This window comes from Planococcus citri, chromosome 2 (assembly GCF_950023065.1).
Source record: "Planococcus citri chromosome 2, ihPlaCitr1.1, whole genome shotgun sequence".
Lineage (NCBI taxonomy): Eukaryota > Metazoa > Arthropoda > Insecta > Hemiptera > Pseudococcidae > Planococcus > Planococcus citri.
The window spans coordinates 62,995,248-63,009,011 of NC_088678.1; the positions used below are offsets into that span (position 1 = coordinate 62,995,248).

The window sequence follows — 13,764 nt, forward strand, 5'->3', positions numbered from 1 at the left end:
TCTCCATAATAATATGCACACAGCTTGCCACGTAGTGTTTCACCCTTCGCCTTCAGCGACGTATAAACCAAATCTGCCATCAATTACCCACCTTTATCGACTCCATTAATTGGTAAATTGTCCGCATCGCGTATACGTAATAAATTAATCCCCTTTGAAGTACCTACATATATACGAGTATAGGTACGCGCACAATGCACACAAATAGAATTATCATACACACAAGCGGAAGATATGTGAAAGTATAATATAACACCTCGCATAGCAACCTCCTTTTCCCTTCTGTAGCTTTCTCGTGTGCTTATAGATTAAGTACATACGAGAAGGAAAAAAGAAATACTTAATCGAGAAAAGCCTCCGTCTAAAAGTCTATACAAGTTGACTGCAAAGTCGTGATAAATAAATCAGCTTCTTATAAAATTGTCTCGATGTATCATAGCTTGATACCTGCGTGATACTATTAACTCCTCGTATGTAGTACCAGACGTCTCTTGATGGTGTTGTAAATGCGGCGTAACATATTACGCTTTAAACACCTTTGGAGAAAGACACGCCCTGTAGTTTGAGAACTTCATACACTACTTGCATGTATACCAGACGTGTAGCTTGATGCCATTCGAATTGATAGAGATGTTTTGATAGGTGAAAAAGCGATGTTTTTTATGCGAGGAGTTTGATTTTTTCGGTTTCAAAATTTCAGAATTTGAATGATGATTTTTGTTTTAGAAATTCCAAGTTTGAAAAAAAAATCAAACAGACCCAAACGAAGTGCATGAGGGCAAAAGCTTTCAAAAATTTGAATCTGGACAATTTTTTTTTTATAAGAGGAGTAAGTACGATTTTTTTAGTTTCAAAATTTTAGAATTTTATTTGAATGATGGTTTTTTAAAAATTTCAATTCGGAAAAAGAAAAGAAAACAGACCCGAACAAAATGAGTGCAAAAGCTTTCGAAAATTTGAGTTTTAATAAGTAAAAAATCGTTTATTTTTTATGTGAGGAGTTTACTTTTTGATTTAAACATTTTTTTGAGAGTGAATAATAGATTTTTAAAAAGTTTGATTTTAAAAGAAAATCTAACAAGCCTGAGCGAACCGAGGGCCGAAGTTCTCAAAAATTTATAATTCAAGAAGTAATAATTATTGGGTATTTTTTTTTTTTTTTTTTACAAAAAGTCAATTTTTCCACATTTGGCATTTTTCATAATTAAGCAAGTACCTGAGTTCATAGAACAGACATTTTCTATGTGCAGAAATTCAGAAATAGAAAGTCCGAAAAATGTGTAATTCAAGTTCCAAAAAAGTTGCCAAAGTAGCTTCTTTATGAAGCCTAAAAAATTTTAAAAGTGGCTGACTTTGTCAAAATTTGCCAGCTTCATCAAAATTTACCGGTTTTTTAAAAATTTGAAACGGGGGGGGGGGTGTCTTCGAGGAAGCCTCTTGCCAGATAGGAAATCACAGAAGAGAAATGAAGAAAAAAACGTTCATGTTTGTCGCCAAAAAAAAACAATTCGGTGAAAAATTGTATTTTTTCAGCTTCAGTTCGAAGTTGACTCAGAGTTCAACTCCTTTCAAAAACGAGTTGAAAGCAACATTGAATCAGATCTTTTTCCAAGGAGTTTGGCCAGACTTTCTTCAACTCTTCGAAACCTCTGATTGAAACCTTGAAAAACGAAACGCAAAGGACCCATTTTTGATTACCTGAAAAATGGATGCAAAACTCCTATTTCTGACAGCATCAGAAGTATTCAACCAAGATCCTATTTTAAACTGCTCGAAAAGCGCAAAGGTCTCATTTTTGACTGTATGAGAAGTGTTCATCAAAATATCCTATTTCTGACTGCTTGAAAAATGGGGCAAAACTCCTATCTCTGACATCATTAGAATTTTGAGCGATGCATCATGAGTGTGCACAAAGGCCCCATTTTTGACTGATTGAAACGTATGCGAGAATATTCCATTTTTACTGCTTGAAAAGTGTAAAGGCACGATGCCAAATTTTGTTGAGATTTTATGTTTCTGGTGATCTTCAATGATTTTAATGCTTCATTCATGTTTCTGAGTTTTTTAAACCACGTTTTATTCTGCGGTTTTCAGTCATTTTCATTGGTTTTATTTTTTTGATACAATTTGAACATGTTTTGTCAAATTTTACAAAAAAACCATCACTTTCAAAATTTACGGAAAATTCAACAATTCATGGTGATTCTCAATGGTGTTATTTTGTGTTTCAGAGAACTTTCTACGATATCTTCTAATCAATTTCTGCTAAATTTTGTCAAAGTTTACAAAAATTTCATCAGGTTTTGGCAATAATTTTTATCGATTTTAATGTTTTTTTTATGTTTTAATATTTGTAATTTTTGTTAAAAATAATGTAAAAATTGTGTATTTATCAGTAATTATTCATTACGGCGTTTTTACTGGTAATTCTTTGTATTATTGGGATACAATGTACGAGTAAAGTCAACAAAAAACCTCTGATGACTTTTATGTTTTTTCTATTTGAATATCCGAAATCTTATTCGATTATTATTACCGTTTTCACGCTAACGTTCACATTATGGTGATTTTCTATCCGTATATATTTTTCTGTACATATTTGTTCGTTATCATCGATCAATGGTTTGACTCCTTATGAGTTGTGGTTTAGTATACCACTGTGAATAAAGCACCTTTGAATTGTTAGTTTGAAGTGTTACGTCAATGATCTGATCCAGTCACGTCAAAATCTGGATAAAAAGGTACTCAAAGATTACCTCGTCAGATACGATAGTGAATAGCAGTATCAAGTTTACATTCCTGAGAAATGTGACATTGTTATTTCGAAAGATGTCACTTTCAACGAGAAACTTCGAAATTGCGACCAACGAGTTACCATATGGATCAATCAAGATTTGTTAGATTGGATTGATACTGATACCAATACCTCTACCAAAATCAGTGATGCAAAGGAAACTAAAAGCACTATGTCAGAGCCAAAGGAAAGTGCACCTTCTATGTCAAAGTCATCGCCTGTTACTCCAAAATCTTCAACCAAATTGACGCCAAAAAGTTCACCGAAATCATCGAATAGTTCCTTATTCGGGAATGACGAGTTTGATGACGCTAACGATAATATCAACGATGACAGTCAAGACGATTCTGTGCGCAATACAGACTTGACAAAATGGTGATTATTACATGGCCAACATCGATCAAAATCTCCGATACCCAACGATCTTGCTAATTGCGTTGAAATCGAGATGATTTCAATTTTTTTCACATTTTTATACCATTTTTCGTGTTTTTTAGATTTTTTCAAGCAACTTATTCTGCCAAATTTTAATGAAGTTTTATTGTAAGTACTTACGTTTGATCACTTTTCAGTGTTTTTCATTTAATTAAAATTTGTTTCGCGTTTCTATAACATCATTTTATACTTGTAGCTTGTTTTCAACACTTTTTCATGCAATTTTTCTCATTTTTTTTCATTTTTAATTTTTTTTTGGGAGATTTACAGCGTTTTTTTGACGCTTCTATTTGCTGTTGTGCTGTTTGAAAAAACTTTCTGCAGTTTTTCAGGCAATTTTGCTAAATTTTACTAAAATGTTGTCAATTTTCGATAATTTACAGTGTTTTTAATGCTTTTATTTGCGATTTAAAAAATTCCTACGATATTTTATGCAATCATTCACCTATCTAAATCTTGTCAAAGTTTACTCAATTTTCATCAGTTTTTTGATAATTTTCAAAAGAATCCCTTAAAAGTTCCCATCTATGACATTTCATTTCATTATTAAATTGAAAGCAAAAAACCTATCCAATTAATTCAATGCTTTCATCACAAAGGAGACTTTACCACTATTTTTATGAATAGTTTTCGAAAAAATTGAGTTGACATATTCTAACTCTCTTCAAAATGAGTTTAAACGACTGAAGAATTGAATCATTTTCAATATAGGTGCGACAAGGAGAACCAGGATCACGAAGGGTAGAACATAGAGGACTACGAAGATGCAACGAAAGAGGCAATGGGAAGACAGCATGAAGTGATAGCTGATGCATTGCCTTTTCTATTCCTTCCAAAAACCAATCGAGTTCAATTTGATTAAAAATCAGACCCAGATAAAATTTCATTCCAATAATTTTATTCGCATCAAATAAAATCAATATTTAAAGAAGTGTGTCAGCTTAATGGTCGCCATTTTGTTCATCGAATACCTTTTTTTATACTGGACAGACCCCCCTATTCATTACAATGAAAATTTCAATTAACGAAATACTCATAATATGGATAATTCGAAAATTGACTCGAGCAACTCGACGACGTCTGCAATTTCTTATAAACAAAACAAACGACGAAAATGTCTCGAAATCGATGTGAACGAACGATAAAAATTACAATGAACAGGGTACTAGGTAAGGTACCAACTACCAAGTATAATAAGAAGTAGACAAGAGTTGAAAAAAAAAGTACCCCTTGAGAATAAAGAACGATAGATACTTGGAAAAGTTGTGGAAAAATTGCAAAATCACGTTGAAAAGTTCTAAATTATATCGTTAAAAATAGACGAAGAAAAATACAAAAAACGTTGGAATTTCGCTTATCTTGGCAGTATATAAAATAGAAATTTTCTTCTTCGGATTACTAATACTCGTATATAAGGCCGAATCCACGGTTAGGTACCTACTTACTTTTAACGTGAAAAAAATCCAAATCCAAATCCGCATTTTTTCGTAAAGTTTTTTCTGTCGATAAAAAAATCCCGAGTTTAATTCAATTTGTGTATAGATTGTAGAGATGGTACTTTGTCGTCGTCTTCTTGTACATATGATTCGAGCCTGAGCACGCGTCACGGTTCAATCCTTCAATAGGTAATAAATTTGTCGACCGAATAAAATAGTTCTTTTATCGTTAAACCGCTCGAGTATCGTAAAGTGGGTTGGAAATGGTTGAAACAACGCGTAAAAATTGTTATTCGTTAAAAGCCTGTTTTTATTAGCGTTTTTCTGTACGGCAGCGTGCATTTATTGGCCAAACGCCAGCTTGTTTTTTTTTTCTTTAGCGTATCTCTTAGCCCATCCCTACTTCTATATTCGATTTTAGTATTTCAAGAACTCATTTGCCGACTATATAGTATACAATGTATTGTTATAAGAAAGATGTTTTTTGCCCAATCTGAGCCGTCATTCTTGTTTGCTCGCGCGACGACGACGACGACAAAGACGACAATCTCATCCAGTCTACACAGCAAAAAATTACCCATATGAACCTTGAAATATTTGGCTTGGTTTGGTAACCGACGAAGATTTCATCTCGATAGTATTTTTTTTTCTATCCGTTTCGATTTTTTTGTCGGCTAAAAAAATTTCTCGCTTGTATCTTTTCCTAGTCTTTGGAAGTGTATTTCTCACAGAGTGTAATCGAGACAGTTGGTTGATACTCGTACTCTTATGTAGCCTTGAAGCTGCTTATTAAATCTTGCTATATGCTACGTACGATATCTTCCATACGGGTTCCTCTCCTCCATCATCCTTATACTGACGTGAGCTGTGCTGTGATTCTCTCTCTATAGCCGAAGATTTAATTGCGGTCGACGCGATGTGTATTTTTCTTATTATTTAGTACTTGTACGTATACAACAAATGTACACCCTGAGGGGATCCTTCGGCGCGATTCTGTCGCCCATTGTGATCGTGTTTTCATACTTACGTGTATATTTTGTAATAGTATACACGATGGAAAACACACCACCAAAATGAGCAGAAAGAGGAGGAGATCTCCAGATAGCCTTTTTTCTTTTTTCATATTTCAAGCCATTTGTCGAATTACTCGTAGTATTTGTTGGGAAAATGCGGAAATGGAAAATATCCGCATGCTCGAATTAAAGGCTATCGTATCCTATCGCAATTGTTGCCAGTACATAATGGACGTATACTAGTACGTACATTATAATATACGAGTTGGTTAAAATGACTCTTCCATTTTCCTCCCTCGTGCGTACAAATCCCTGTATCTCGAAGCCCTGAAGCTTCGCAATACTCCGGTTTGGTTATTTTTCATTGTACGCGTGATCTGCGGGCATCGTTGTCTTTGTTTTGCTTTAGTTCTTTTTTTCTCGACGAGTCGATTATCTGACTAGAAATTTTTTCTACCCAACGGAATTTTTCAACTGCAGTGAACGATTTGACCCGATTACTTTTATTAAACGTAAGAGAACATCTAGGCTAGTCCGCCTTAAAATTAGTAGCTGCACAATTGCAAAACCACTGGTCCCACAGGTTCAGAGGTTTCGAAATTTCGATTTTTTGGACACTTCCGTCAAAAAAAAATTGTCTAAAACAGTAAAATGGGTACCTAATGACTTGCATCATATATCAAGTGTCAAAAAATCATAGGCTCCGCAGGAGTTTTTTTGGACCCAAAATTTTTGAAAAATTCCCGAAAATTTTAGACTAAAAAATATCTACGTTTTTGGATGGTGAAACTCGAAATCCTTCTAAACTCCGCAAGTTTGACCTGTGACTAAAAAAGACGATCCTCAAAGTTTTTGTTGACTAATCGTAGTTTTCGACGATCAATTTTTCAAAAATTCTGGACCCAAAAAATATCTTTTCTTTTTTCTTTGGCAGAAGGGGAGACCTTTGGACCCTGTAGACCTCATGGTGCATCTACACATTTTGTAAACTATTCTAAGAGTCCTCTTATTTGAAAAAAAAAAATCAATTCAAATCGGTTACTGCACACTCGTGAGGTTCCCTAGTGGGTCATAATAAGGAAAGGTTCATTGGGGGTGGAAAATTATTTCCTCAGCTTTATAAAAAAAATCAGTACAATTGAGCAACGTTTTAAGGAAAATGTCTGATTTGTTAAAATGTCATGAAAAAGCGAAAATCAACTGAAAATTGACAAAACATCACAAAAATTGAACTTCTTGGACTCTATCTAGATGAACGTATGAATTGTAAGACTCGCCTCAACTATGTTAAACAGAAAGGAAACAATGCTATCAATATTCTAAAAAAACTCAGTCATACCAAATGGGGTGCAGACAGATGGGCATTGTTACAAATATATACAAGTCACCTCCAATCCATTATTGACTGCGGATCAATTATCTACAATTCAGCTGCCAATAATCAGATCTAGATAAACTAAATTCCATCAGAAATCACGCTCTTTGTCTCTGTGTAGGTGCTTTCCTCACAAGCCCCATCTCAAAACTTATCACAAAAATAGGTACATACCACCAATTTGCAAGAAAGGAGAAACTACCTCGCTCTGAAATACTATCTCAAGATTGCCATGAACCCACACCACCTGAATTACTTCAAGATTTTTCATTCAAGCCTTGAAAACCAATACTCTACCTACAAACCTTTTGGAAATCACATTAGAGAACTGCTTGCCTCCTACAATATTGATTCTACCAACTTGAATGCTATCAAAGAAAAAACTCAATCATACAAAAACATTATACCACCAAATCCAGTCACCTCATATCGCTTAACCCGACTCCCTCAACTTACAAAAAATGTTACTTGACTTCTGAATTTTCCTGCGCCAGAACTAAATATGGTATGGCATTGGGATATCCAAAGGGGGTGTGACGGTGCTTAGAGGTTGCACCATTAATTTCTCAAGTTGAGCATTTCGTTACCTTAATGCCAAATCCAAGTATGTCCATCAAAAAAAACTCGTCTTTTTGCATCACTGATAAGACTCTGGGATACCCTGAATTGAAAATTTTGCATCTCATGCAGTAAAAGTGCATCCTGGAAGATGCACAAAGCTGGCCAATGTTCAATCAGAACTCAACGAACCCTTCCAAGCATATCCAAACCGAACCAAAGATTCGCAAAATCGTGCTTTTTTGTATGGACATACTCGGATTTGGCATTAAGGTAACAATTTTTCCTGTTTCTTTATTTTAAAGGGGCAAACATTTTTTTTAAAAACTTGTAATTTCCACATTTATTGATTCTTCATTTTTTTTAAATTAAAAAAAAAATTAAAAACAGGTGGAACATTTTGATTTTTCACTGACAATTGTGTGTTGCATGTCCAACTTGCTCATGTACAGCAATTTGCCTATCCTTTTAATTTAACTTATTTTAGGGGCAAAAAATTTTGAGCTTCTGGCCTGTACAAATTTATTTTAAAAAATTCTGCCCCTTAAAATAAAAAAGTAGGCAACCCTCTCCACATGGCAAATGAACGGCAGAGCATACATGCATGTCGCATGTGTACCAGAACGAGTAATAGGGTAGTAATGACTCATTACTACCCTATTACTCGTTCTTGCAGAGCGATTGCAGGAAGAAACTGGTTTGTGATAATTGTCACCATATTGGGGTCAGTGGGTTAAGCAGGAGCGAAGAAGTAATTTTAGCTAGAATCCGCATAGGCCACACCACATTCACACATAGTTTACTCTTCTCAGAAAAATCTCTGAAAAAATGCCTAACTTGTGATACAGATGTAACCATTCAACATACAATTGGACTCATGCATACTATACAAATCAAATGTAGAAAATATACTAGGCAGTGACTTTAAATATGTTCATCTGAAAGCTGATGATGAAAATCTGTGGCAAAAATTGTTGATTTTTCTAAAAGTGTCTAACTTATTCAATGATATTTAAACACATTATTTTTTCTTAGTGCTTTTTCAATGTTATTTTTCTTTTGCATGTTAAACTTATATTTCCTATTTATTTTTGTTGTTATAATGTTGAATGTATTTTGTAATCATCTGTGCAAAATGAATTAATATTTTTGATAAGTGTTGAAACAACAGACACAAAAAAACCTAATTTGCTGGGTGTCTTTAAATAAAAATGTATTCCTTATTGAACTAAAAGAACGCAAAAATGCTCGAATAAGAAAAAAAATGTTGAAAATTGCAAAAAAATAACAATTATTGAAAATTATTAAAAATTTGAAAAAAAAGTAATTTAAAATTACTGTAAAATTGACCAAAAAAATTACTTTCAAGTTCAAAGTTAACAAAAATAGGTAATTTTCAGAAAAAATGTGCAAAACTTTGCCACAATTATTGCTTCAAAACATCGTTAAAACTTGTTAGAATGTCATAAGAACATCTACAAACAACCAAAACTCGATGAAATATCTTATATCTTGAAATTTGAGTAAAATCTAGCAAAAGCCACCTACATTAGGTATCGAAAATTGAAAATTACCTAAAAATGATTTAAAAAATCAGCACAATTCAGCAAACTTTGCAAAAATCACTTGAAAACATTTGTAAATTACAAAAATTCGAGTAAAACATTGCAAAATTTTGTGACAATCTTTGCAGAAAATTGAATATAATTTTGTAAAAATTACATGAAGGTTCCAAAAAAAAAATCGTAAAAATTATCAAAAAATTGACGAGATTTTCACAATTAATAAATAGCAAAAAACTGCGCAAAATAACGCTAAACGTGAAAATTGCGCAGGTTCTTACATTATAAAACATCGACAATCTAATAAAAATTCATTACATCAACGAATCGAAATAAAATTTGGCAAAAATTACACAAAGCATCAGAAACATTGCAAAATGGGTATACAAATGATTGAAAATTTATAAATTAAAAAATTCAAGTAAATTTCGAGGTGATCTAGGATAAAAATTACTTGAAACACTATTTAAAGTTGATTAAGTACCTCGAAATTCGAAAGCAATGTTGCCGTAATCAAAATCCAATCTAATCCTCACCACTGATTTGGATTCCATTAAACTTGAAAAAATAAATAAATAAATAAAATGAAATCAATCCTTTTCAGTCACTACTCAATTCCAACAAAATATCAAGATTTTCAAAACTCGAGTACTCATACTTTTCCTTGATTATTTTACATCTCTCAATATCCAAGATTTCCTCTCATACATACGAGTACAATCAAAAATTCCAAATTTCAAAAGATGTAATATTGTTATTTTCCAAAAATTCAACATGAAAAAGGCTATTTAGCTTTGTAACGTTTTAGAATGGCAATAAATATCATTTTCCAGCTCTACGTAAATAGTTGAAGAAAGAGGAGTGGGAAGAGCTTCTCAAACCACAACCAAATTCTCCACACACATTCTGTCAACCTCTGCCATAAACGAGGCTACTCATTGTCAGACTCCCCTTCAAACCTGTGTATTTGAAACCACCTCATATGAATTCCATCATCCCCCACTGAACTTGCATATCTACTACGAGTATTATGTCCAAGCCATTCCGAGAAAAAAAATTCTCTCGACGAGTGTATAAATAGAAAAATAAATACCACCATCCGAAATATGAATAAGTAAGGTACAAAACAACAACAAAAAATCCACACCACGTTATAACGTCATTTGCACGATGATGATGACGAAGGCGACGACGACGACAACAATGACGTAAGCAAAGCACAGCAAAACATCCACAACCATCGAACACGAGAGCTTTTTTCCCCCTGCATAAGTACAAAATACGTACACGAGAGAAGAGTTTACGTAGGTAGGTAAATCGAACCACCACCGCAGCAACCCGAAACATGGTTTTTTTCCTCCCTTTCGTCGTCGTAAGTATATCGAGTAAAAATCTAGGTAGACGAGGAATGGACGTGAGGTAGGTGTACCATACGGTGAAATATTAGTGCTCGTGTATACCTATTTTATCGTGTATGGGTAAATTGGCGGGCGATGCCGACGCAGAGCGATCGAGTGAGCTAGAAAAATTGTCGGCGAAAGAGTAAATTTTATGAACGAGAAAATCCTTTAATAGAATGCAGAATTATAGAAGACGTGCTGCGCGCTACTGTATTACGTAAAGATGGATACGAGTATATACGGCTGCTTACAAAATTACCACCCTCTTTTCTTCTATCGTTATTCGCCAGTATCGCTACGTCTTTTCCTTTACTCTCGTATAAGGTTTTATATATGTATCGTGTTATATTGTTCAAAGTATACACACGTACCATTATAAATGTACGAAGAGAGAATCTCTCCAGGTACACAACACATATTATAACGTATAGCTCTGCAATATAAGTATATGAAGACCATATTATACGAGTCTTATATGGCGTCGAGTTCGTAAGTAATTAGTATACGAGGTGCTTTTTCTAATGGGTACGTATTTTTCCTCTGCAATAAATATCGTCGAAGATGATACCTGCAGAAGAGTCACGTTTGAATAGTATACTCGTGCAATGGAAGACCAAAAAAATCTAAAATTTTTCCTGCAGCTGAATGGTCACGAGTGGTGCAGCGAATTTATGTACTTGGGACTATTGAAGGATTGATTATAGAACAAAATTGGGCCAAAGATATGCACTGAAAGTGATCAAATGTGTCTTACTTTTGGTTTTTCTAAAATGCTTACGCCGATTTGAAAAATGAAGGGGATAATGGCTCTCTATCATTTCAAAATACTCAAAACTGAGTAGGCACTCAGAGGACGAATCCTGGAATGGTTTTTAAAGAGAAACAAAAAAGATCCTGTAACAAAAAAAGCCCATCAAAGTAATCAGGAGGTTCGGTATTTCACAGAAATAATTTTCCAAGACTTTTCCTCGGTTTTAAGATGAATTTTGTTTCCACCCCCCCCCCCCCGATTGGGATAGAAAGTGGTTTCAGTGGTAGCCCTTGGCCCATGTACCACACCATTAGAATTTTAACAACCAGTTTTGTGTTTAGTCCCACAGTGGAATTTTAAAATTTTCAAAAATCGCTACCCCGACTCTCAGGTTTTTTCCCACCGCGTTGTCGTGGGAAAATTCTGACTCACGCGCTTGGCCAAGGAGCATGTTTCATTTTCCCTTTCAACTAAATTTTTCCTAATATATTTTTCGAAGATTATCCAATTCTTCATTTTCAATGACCATTTGAATAGTTCTAGAAAGATGTAATATGAAAAATTCAGTTGAATGGGAAAATGAAAGAAGTCCATTGTGCAAACGCGTGAGTCAGAATTTTCCCACGACAACATGGTGGGAAAAATCTGAGCTTCGGGGTAGCGATGTTTGAAAGTTTCAAAATTGTACTGTGGGAGTTGAACTTAAAACTGGGAGCTAAAATTTTAGTGATGTGTGTAATTGCAGAGTGTCTACCAAAATTTGATATTCAAAAATCGCGATTCAATTTTTAACAAAAAAAAAGAGTTTCCAAAAAAATTCACACTTTTTTTCATGGAGTTTTTGGCCAACTTTCAATAGTTCCCATGTGAAATAAAAAAAATTTATGAAATATGTGTGTACATACTCTGTACTAAATGAAATGAGAAAAATTGATAATCCACCCCCTCCCCCTCCAAAAAATACCAAAAACTAACCTCAAAGAACGATTTTGCCCTCTCGGAGCCCATTTGAGGACACTTACAAAGGGAACTACTCGGAATATCCACCTCTAATTTGAACAGGAGCTCGATTTTTGGGAAAAATATGGTTTGAAGCCTCGTGATCGAAATTTCAGCTGCTCAAATTGATGTTTCAATTTTTGGCCAATTTTTGAGTGTTCCAATCAAAATTTATCACTTTTGGCGATTCATGTTGTTTGGGGGGGGGGAGGAGGAACATTCACTTGGGTAAAAATGATGAAAATTACTCATGAAACCAATAAGTATCAATTTCCAGTAATTTTGGATCCTCCAGCGCAATTTTCGATTTTCCCAGAGTTATTGATTTTTTTTCAAAATGCGAATAAATTAATGTGGACAGCTAAAAATCGAATGGTGACTTATTCTCGTCCAGATTAACGAATTCATCCTCATTTGGGCCGATTTCCAGCCAAACATCTCGATTGTGCTTTCTTAACCAGTATATGTAAGAAAAAAAAATTCAAAAAATCAAAAATTTTCCATTTTTAGGAACATTCTTGAAATTAGCACGAATATCTGTATATTTTCTAAAATCATCCCCATCGTTCTTGAACCAGAACTTTATCATTTTGGGCCATTTTAGAGCCTTCAGTGCAGTTTTCTATTTCTAAAAAAAATTTAGAATAGGTATTCAAAAATTCCCTAAAAATCGAAAAATTAATTTGACTGGCTGCAATTTAGGTTATGAGAGCTTCAAACCACGTTCTTTCGAAAAACCGCAGTCTCATTTAAATTGAGGATAGACACCTGCAGTGATTCTCAATTAATGTTGAACGCACAGAAATTTTCAAAAAGCAGATGAAATTCGCTTGATTTGACGATTTTTTCGATTAAAAATTCAAATTGTAAATACATACTTTGGAAACCGTAGGGACATATTTTGTGAACCACCATACGCTGAAAGTTGCTGCTTTGACTTCACCAAATTGTACAACGTCCACTCCAAAAATATTGAAAAAATTTGGAAACATTGAAACCACCTTCCAAAATTTTTTCACTCTCCAAATCAGAGCATTTATTTCAACAATTCGTGAATCAACGATTCTTGAATTATCGTAGGCGAATTTTAGTAGTTTTCAAAAAATTTGAGGCACACAATCTTTTATCCAGTTTCAGAGCTAAAAAGTCAGCTTCTTATCATCCGTTCATCGGAGGAAATTCAGCAGATTAAAGACAGGGGGGGGGGGTCAATTTCGACTCGATATTTACTGAAATGAAACGTCGTTCGAATCGTCGTAGAGGAAGGAAAATTTCTTCATTTTTTCCAAAAAACAATCAACAATTCACAAATCTGGAAGAAAACTAGTATTTTGCATATCTTCAAAATTACAACACAACGATCCTGACCCCCGGATAAATTCGCCAAATGTACTATACGTGTACCCTCCCTCTCTCTCTATCGAGTGCCAATTAACATAAA

The 13,764-nt window shown here is 34.1% G+C and overlaps 1 protein-coding gene across 3 annotated transcripts in view; it reads right to left on the minus strand.

Annotated features, from left to right (window-relative positions):
• The window catches only part of LOC135836989 (uncharacterized), a 321,905-nt gene that overhangs the window by 94,031 nt on the left and 214,110 nt on the right, over positions 1 to 13,764 (minus strand). The window lies entirely within an intron of this gene.